A 7,264-nucleotide genomic window follows, 5' to 3' on the forward strand; every position below is an offset into this window, starting at 1 on the left:
ACGAACCTGCCAAATTCACACTACCCAAAGCAGTTTGTGCACCAAAACACAGCTATCTTTGGAACCTGCACTTCTCTCAATTTTATGAGGCAACTTTTCCAACCAAATGAATGTGTGCAAATATACATACGTTAGGAGACAGTGTGCATTTAAAAACTCACACATCAGTGAAAACAACATCCCAAATGGCATTCTGTTCCGGGTAAGCTACGTGCAAAACGTGTCTACTAAGCAAAACGGGAAATTACAAGATTGATAAAATGTGCGCTGAAATGCCAATGAATTTCAGACGCGCACACAGAAATTGATGTAGAAATGTGGAGAAGCGTGGAAAATGAGAAACTGAGAGACTGTGGGATAGCTCAGTCAGCAGAGCACAAGACTCTTCATCTCAGGGTTGCTGGTTTGAGCCCCACTTTGGATGAAAGATCCCTGCATTGCAGGACTAGATGACCCTCGGGACCCCTTCCAACTCTGCAGTTCTGAAATTGACAGATTTCATTCAACCTTACTCAGAAGTAAGTTCCATTATGTTCAATGGGATTACTCCCCAGGGAAGCACACGAAGAATCACTGCCTTCATCCATTAAGCATCTGGGTTCACATGTCCCTTGGCCTAGACCCCTGAGCACTTCACATGAGAGGTATTGATACATATTTTAACATGAGACCATAAGAGCAGCCCTGCTGGATCAGGCCAATGGCCCATCGAATCCAGAATCCTGTTCTCACAGTGGCCACCCAGAAACCTTAATTGGAAGCCCTCAAGGAGGACACTGGCCCTAGAGCAACTGTTCCCACTCATGTGGCTTCTAGGAACTGATCATTTTTCTTTCATTAGATCCTGGTGGGCCGTGTTATGACCACGGAGGGGGGCAGGGGGAGGAAGAGTGGAGTGGGATGCAGGTTTCGCTCGTTGATGGAGCACATGTGCTAATCAAAAAGAAAATACAGCCTTCCCAGGACTGTGTCTCGAGTCCATCCAATTAGCCTTTATCAATGCTATTTTAAACCCTGGGTGGACCCCCAATCTGCTTCCTATTTGGTACTGCTGCTTAGCCCTGAGTTGATTCCCAGCGCGCCTGGGCACACCACCCCTCCCTCCTGTTGTTGACTGGAGCTGCTCTGGGCCAAGAAGCATTTAGGGGAAAGGAGAAAACTCAGCACAATTTTCCCAGCCGCTTAAGCTATAAATAATCCGGGGAAAGGGCCTGTTGACCCGAAGAAAGTAAGGGAGAGCCAGACTTTTTCCTCCTTTGCAGCATTCCATAATAAGGGAACTTCGACGGGTTCAGCTCTCGGGGACAAATCGAGGAAAGGGGAGATTACCTCTGAGTGTGTGCAGAGTGCATTTCTCACTTGGTTTGCCCTATTCAGCTCATGTGCTCTTTGGGTTTTGCAAAGGGACTGTTACTTTAAATCCCTCCACTGAAGTGATGGGATACCAGCAGACAATACCAGCAAAATAATTGTCAGTCCCACTCCTCTCCTGGCCCCCAAAGCCCTTTGGGAGCAGCCTGAAGGCCAGTCAAGGCTGGCCCAAGACATTTTGCCACCTGAGGCAAAGGGAAAGATGGCACCTCCCGTTATACCACGAGCAAAAGCTGAACCAGACCAGGAGTTGGATCTTGCACTAGCATCCTGTACTGCACCTCAGGAACACATTCACACACACACACAGGCCTGCCTCCTGGGCCTTCTGAGGCACCTGCCTCTCTCTGTCTCATGGTAGGGCTAGCCTCTGGTGCCAGAAGTCAGCGGAGGAGAGGGTTGCTGGCTAGCTGTGTGTGCAATGGGGCAGGAGAGGAGAGGAGGCCTCTGAAGAATCAGGTGGGATCTGTAGTAGCTCAGGAGGTTGTGGCCTCTCCTTTGGAGGTTTTGCTTTAGTTGAGATTCCTGCATTGCAAGGGGTTGGACTAGATGACCCTAAGGGTCCCTTCCAAGACTATAATTTTATGATTCTATGATTCTGCCACTGAGCCTTGAAATCTGGAGTTGACACACTTTTAAGACCACCTGCCAAAGCACCGTTTTATTGATTTCCTCAGTAAATACTAGTCAGGGCAGGGTTCTTTTTGGGGTGGGGACTGCCTCTTATGATGTGCCCTTGAGGTTTCCAGTGCTGAGTTGAAGGTTTTCAGGGGAGGAGAGCAACTGATGTTTCAGAAGCAACCATAGGCATTTCCTGAGAATCTTCTACAAGGTTATGGACCTATCCCTGGGGACTCTTCTATCAATGGTGGGGGAAAGGCGGGGCAGGGCTGGGTGTTCCTTTGGGAAGGGGAATTAAGGAGTTGGAGATGGAGTGAGCCTTGCTTTTCGCTCCAGGATGAAAGGAATAATTGTTCTAGAGTTACCAGTTTGCAAGCATCTATTGTCGACAACGGTGGAATAAAACGGGGGGAACTCAAGAAAAGTAAGAAGTTTGTGAGAGACTTGTTTTTTAATAGCCGTATAGTTTTTTTATAGCCGTATAGATGCAGCCCCAGTGATTTTGTTAGATCTTCTCTATGATTTAGCTGGATCTCACCCAAAGGCTACATTTTATTCTGCCACAGGATCCATTTCGATTTACAAACCATGCAAAGCCAAATAATAACATTATTTTTAATTTAAAAAACACACAGAAAGAAATCAGAAATCAGCCCATTCCCAGCTGCACATACCAATGTAAAGAAAGGTCACTGCATCCCCAGCTTTCAAAAAAGCAGGGGAAAGATACCCAGGGTGGCCTCCTTTGGGAGTGAAGGGGTTGACCAGTCCCAAGAAGTCCCTGTTTGATCCTGATGTTTGACATTCACTGTGAAAATTAAATCCTCTGCTTTTTGCATACTACAGTGGTACCTCGGGTTAAGTACTTAATTCGTTCCAGAGGTCCATTCTTAACCTGAAACTGTTCTTAACCTGAGGTACCACTTTAGCTAATGGGGCCTACTGCTGCTGCCGCAACGCTGGTGCATGATTTCTGTTCTCATCCTGAAGCAAAGTTCTTAATATTTCTGGGTTAGCAGAATCTGTAACCTGAAGCATATGTAACCCGAGATGCCACTGTCGTTGAAGTCAGCAGCGCCTGGCTTAGGAGAACAGAGTTCTGGAGCTAAGCTGATGCTCCTGCTTGTCATAAGCACTTATTTTTGGGTTTTTTTTAAAGGACGTTGGCTGGAAGTCCAAAGGAAGCATCTTAAGTGTTTGTGCAGCTCCATCCTCTCCTTCACTCCCCCTTCATTACACAATGGGAGGAAGCAACAGGGGTGGCTGTGCTTGATCCTGTTATTCTCTCTGAGTATCTAACCTGTGTCGCTTTCCCTCCACTCCTTCCTTGGCTAGGAGCATTAATTCAGTTCCTTTTATCTGCTCCACAAAACATTTGCAATTAAAAGTAGAGCAGTCCAATTTACCTCCTGCTCCCCATTCATCTTAGGCAGCAAAAAACTTCGGGGAAGCTCAAGCACAATTTTGCCTTAAAAACACCCTCTTGGGGCAAGCAGTTCCCCCTAATGCAATACCTTTCGCATGTTGCTTTCGCTGATCTATACATATCTATGCACACTTTTCTCTAACGCATGCATTTATTGCAAACGCCGTTTTGGGTAGCCTTGCAAAATTCCGAGAAGCGCAGATTTCAGCACACATATCATTTTCAGGTAGCAGGAATTATGCAGGTCTGCGTCGACGTGCAAACTGAACTGACTTTTTTTGCTCCCTCGTGGCCCTCTTTGTCAACATGCCTTTTTGAAACGGAGCCATCCGATGCCTCCCGGCTCCATCTGCCTCACAAAAATAATTCCCACATTTTGACCTCCCACCGACAGATTGGGAATGGGCTTTGTCAGCTTCTGAAAAGTCGCGTTTGTGTGTCTGCTGTCTAGGGTGCTGGGTTCCCCCTGCCCTTCCCAGACCCCTGCCCTGCTCCTGCCATCCTGAACATCAGTAGCTTTTATTGGCTTGGACCAGGGAGTTAAAAATGCCAAGATGACGCTAAACAAGGCGGACTCTCTCACCTGGCAGGCTTGGGGAGCAGATCCGCTCATGGGAACCTGTCCCAGCTCCATTCCCAGCTCCATTTTGCTTTGGCAGCAGGGGGAGGGAGGAGTGTTTCAAGACATCAGGCAAACAGCTGGCTATTTGGGTCCACTGATAAACACGGCCATCTAGGGACCAGCCCATGTTCGTTGTCACTCACTCACTCACTCACTCACTCACATCCTCCTCTAGAATTCCTGGGGGAGGCCAGAAAAAAAGCAGAGCACTCCTTGGAATAAGAGCTGAGTGCTGGAGGGAGCAGAGCAGCCTCCCACAGTCTGAGACCCACCAGAAAGTTTCTGGCTACAGCTCACGTTAGCCCTGGCCAGCAACACCACCCCTGCCTCAGGCTTCATCAGGCTTCATCAGGCATTACCTCTACCTCATGAGGACTAGAAACCTGCTTTTAAAAGGTGCATGCAGCTTCTTGGGGTGCCAAATCCTGCACCTAATAATCTGTGCTGCACTCGGGATGGAGGGTTCAGTAGTGTTGGAAATGGAGTCTGCACACACTCAGGTGGATTTTTCAACTCATCTCACTTCAAGCGTCTCAGAGTTGATATAAATGAATGAAAGTGCCTCAAGGTGTGTGTTTTTGAGTGTTTTAAATGTCACATTCATAGAAGCATAGAATCATAGAATTGCTAGAATTGGAAGGGACCCCAACAATGCAGGAATCTTAGCTAAAGCACCCATGACAGATGACCATCCGACCTCTGTGTTAAAAACCTCCAGTGAATGAGAATTCACAGCCTCTGCTGTTGAACAGCTCTTATGGTCAGAAAGTTTCTCCTGGTTTTTAGTTTCATTTCTTGTAACTTGAAGCCATTGGTTTGAGTCCTAGCTTCCAGAGCAGGGTCCCAAGTCTTATAGGGTTGGAGACAAAAGCAGTAGTTATGAGCACAAAATACATTCTGGACGAAATACTTTCCCTGTCACTGGATGGATAGATAGATAGATAGATAGATAGATAGATAGATAGATAGAGGTTCAGAGAGTTGGAAGTACAGTGGTGCCTCAGTTTTCGAGCATAATCCGTTCCGGAAGACCATTTGAATTCTGAAACGTTCAAAAAACGAGAATTCAATAGCCGACAGCTAGGCTTCAAAATCTTGCAATCAGCAGAAGCCGTGTGGCCTGTTTGACTTCCAAGGCATGTTCGAAAACCAAAGCATTTACTTGTGGGCAGTGCTTTTTTCCCCTTAAAAAATGTTTGGGATACTCTCATTTTCCTACTCATATTGAAATACTGCCCCTCAATGAAACCAAACTTAGATTCACAAAATGTTTAGGGGTATGCATACCCCTGCGTACCCTCAGGGGAAAAAAGCACTGCTTCCAGGTTTATGGTGTTCAAAAACCGAAATGTTCGTCAACGGAAAAGTTTAAAAACTGAGGTACCACTGTATATAATACTTCCCATCATGTAAACATGGTCACATACACACATATTTCTCTCCCCCTGTTCTTGCCTGAGGTCTGGCCATGTCGTCTGGGCAGCGCTGGCTGAGCAGACACCGAGTGAGGTGTGCCTGCTTCCAGCATTATTACAATTCCAGGAGGAGTCCGAGAACAGGCATAGGCAAACTCCAGCCCTCCAGATGTTTTGAGACTACAATTCCCATCATCCCTGACCACTGGTCCTGTTAGCTAGGGATGATGGGAGTTGTAGTCCCAAAACATCTGGAGGGCCAAGTTTGCCTATGACTGTCCTCGAATCATAGGATTGGAAGGGACCTCAAGGGTCATGGACAGAAGGCCACCCAGCCTCTGCTTAAAAACCTCCAAGGAAGGAGAGTCTACCACTTTCTGAGGGAGTCCGTCCCACTATCAAATGGCTCTTGCCATCAGAAAGTTCTCCCTAAAGTTCAGTCAGGCTCTCCTTTCTTTGAACCCATCGGTTCTGCTCCTCCCCTCTGGAACAGCAGAAAACAAGCTTGCTCCACCTTCCTTGTGACAGCCCTTCAGATATTTGATGATGGAGTTTGAACGCATTCCTGTTTGTTGTTTAGTCGTTTAGTCGTGTCCGTCTCTTCGTGACTCCATGGACCAGAGCACGCCAGGCACTCTTGTCTTCCACTGCCTCCCGCACTTTGGTCAAACTCATGCTAGTAGCTTCGAGAACACTGTCCAACCATCTCGTCCTCTGTCGTCCCCTTCTCCTTGGGCCCTCCATCTTTCCCAACATCAGGGTCTTTTCCAGGGAGTCTTCTCTTCTCATGAGGTGGCCAAAGTATTGGAGCCTCAGCTTCAGGATCTGTCCTTCCAGTGAGCACTCAGGGCTGATTTCCTTCAGAATGGAGAGGTTTGATCTTCTTGCAGTCCATGGGACTCTCATGAGTCTCCTCCAGCACCACAATTCAAAAGCATCAATTCTTCGGCGATCAGCCTTCTTTATGGTCCAGCTTTAACTGGATCCCCTTCATGGATCACTGCCTTGCCATGGCGAAGGGGCTTGAATAACTCAGAGAAGCTATGAACTATGCCATGCAGGGCACCCAAGATGAACAGGTTATAGTGGAGAGTTTTGACCAAATGTGATCCACCTGGAGGAGGAACCAGCAAGGCACTCCAGTATCCCTGCCAAGAAAACTGCATGGACAAAGACAACAGGCATTCCTGTTTACCCATGCGCATTTGGTGGCCAAAAAATGCTGCTCTGGCAACCTCGAGATGACTGGACAAGTGGATTTTTTTTCCATTGTAACTTCCTTTAATAGTTTTGAGCTAAAACAAAAAAATTTTTTTCCTTCCAGTAGCACCTTAAAGACCAACTAAGTTAGTTCTTGGTATGAGCTTTCGTGTGCATGCACACTTCTGTATCTGAAGAAGTGTGCATGCACACGAAAGCTCATACCAAGAACTAACTTAGTTGGTCTTTAAGGTGCTACTGGAAGGAAAAAAATTTTTTGTTTTGACTATGGCAGACCAACATGGCTACCTATCTGTAACTAGTTTTGAGCTGTTTTTGTTTTTAAAATCTGTTTGCCATCCTGGGGTCCTTGGGGAGGAAGGCTGGGGTGGGATAAAAAATTGATAAATAAAACAATAGCAAATAAAAGTCCCCAGGCCTCAGTATCCCTACTGTAGCATCAGAAGGAGATGAGCAAGCTCCTGCTGGGAAAAAGCATTGTTTTAATGGGAGGGGGGCATCTTCCTTTCAGGTGGGGGTGGGAGGGATGTTTTGCACCAAGACGGGGACTGTTTTGGCTGCTGCGCTGGAGTCACCTTGATGCAGAGG

The sequence above is a fragment of the Podarcis raffonei genome, chromosome 16 (genome assembly GCF_027172205.1).
Source record: "Podarcis raffonei isolate rPodRaf1 chromosome 16, rPodRaf1.pri, whole genome shotgun sequence".
Taxonomy (NCBI): Eukaryota; Metazoa; Chordata; class Lepidosauria; order Squamata; family Lacertidae; genus Podarcis; species Podarcis raffonei.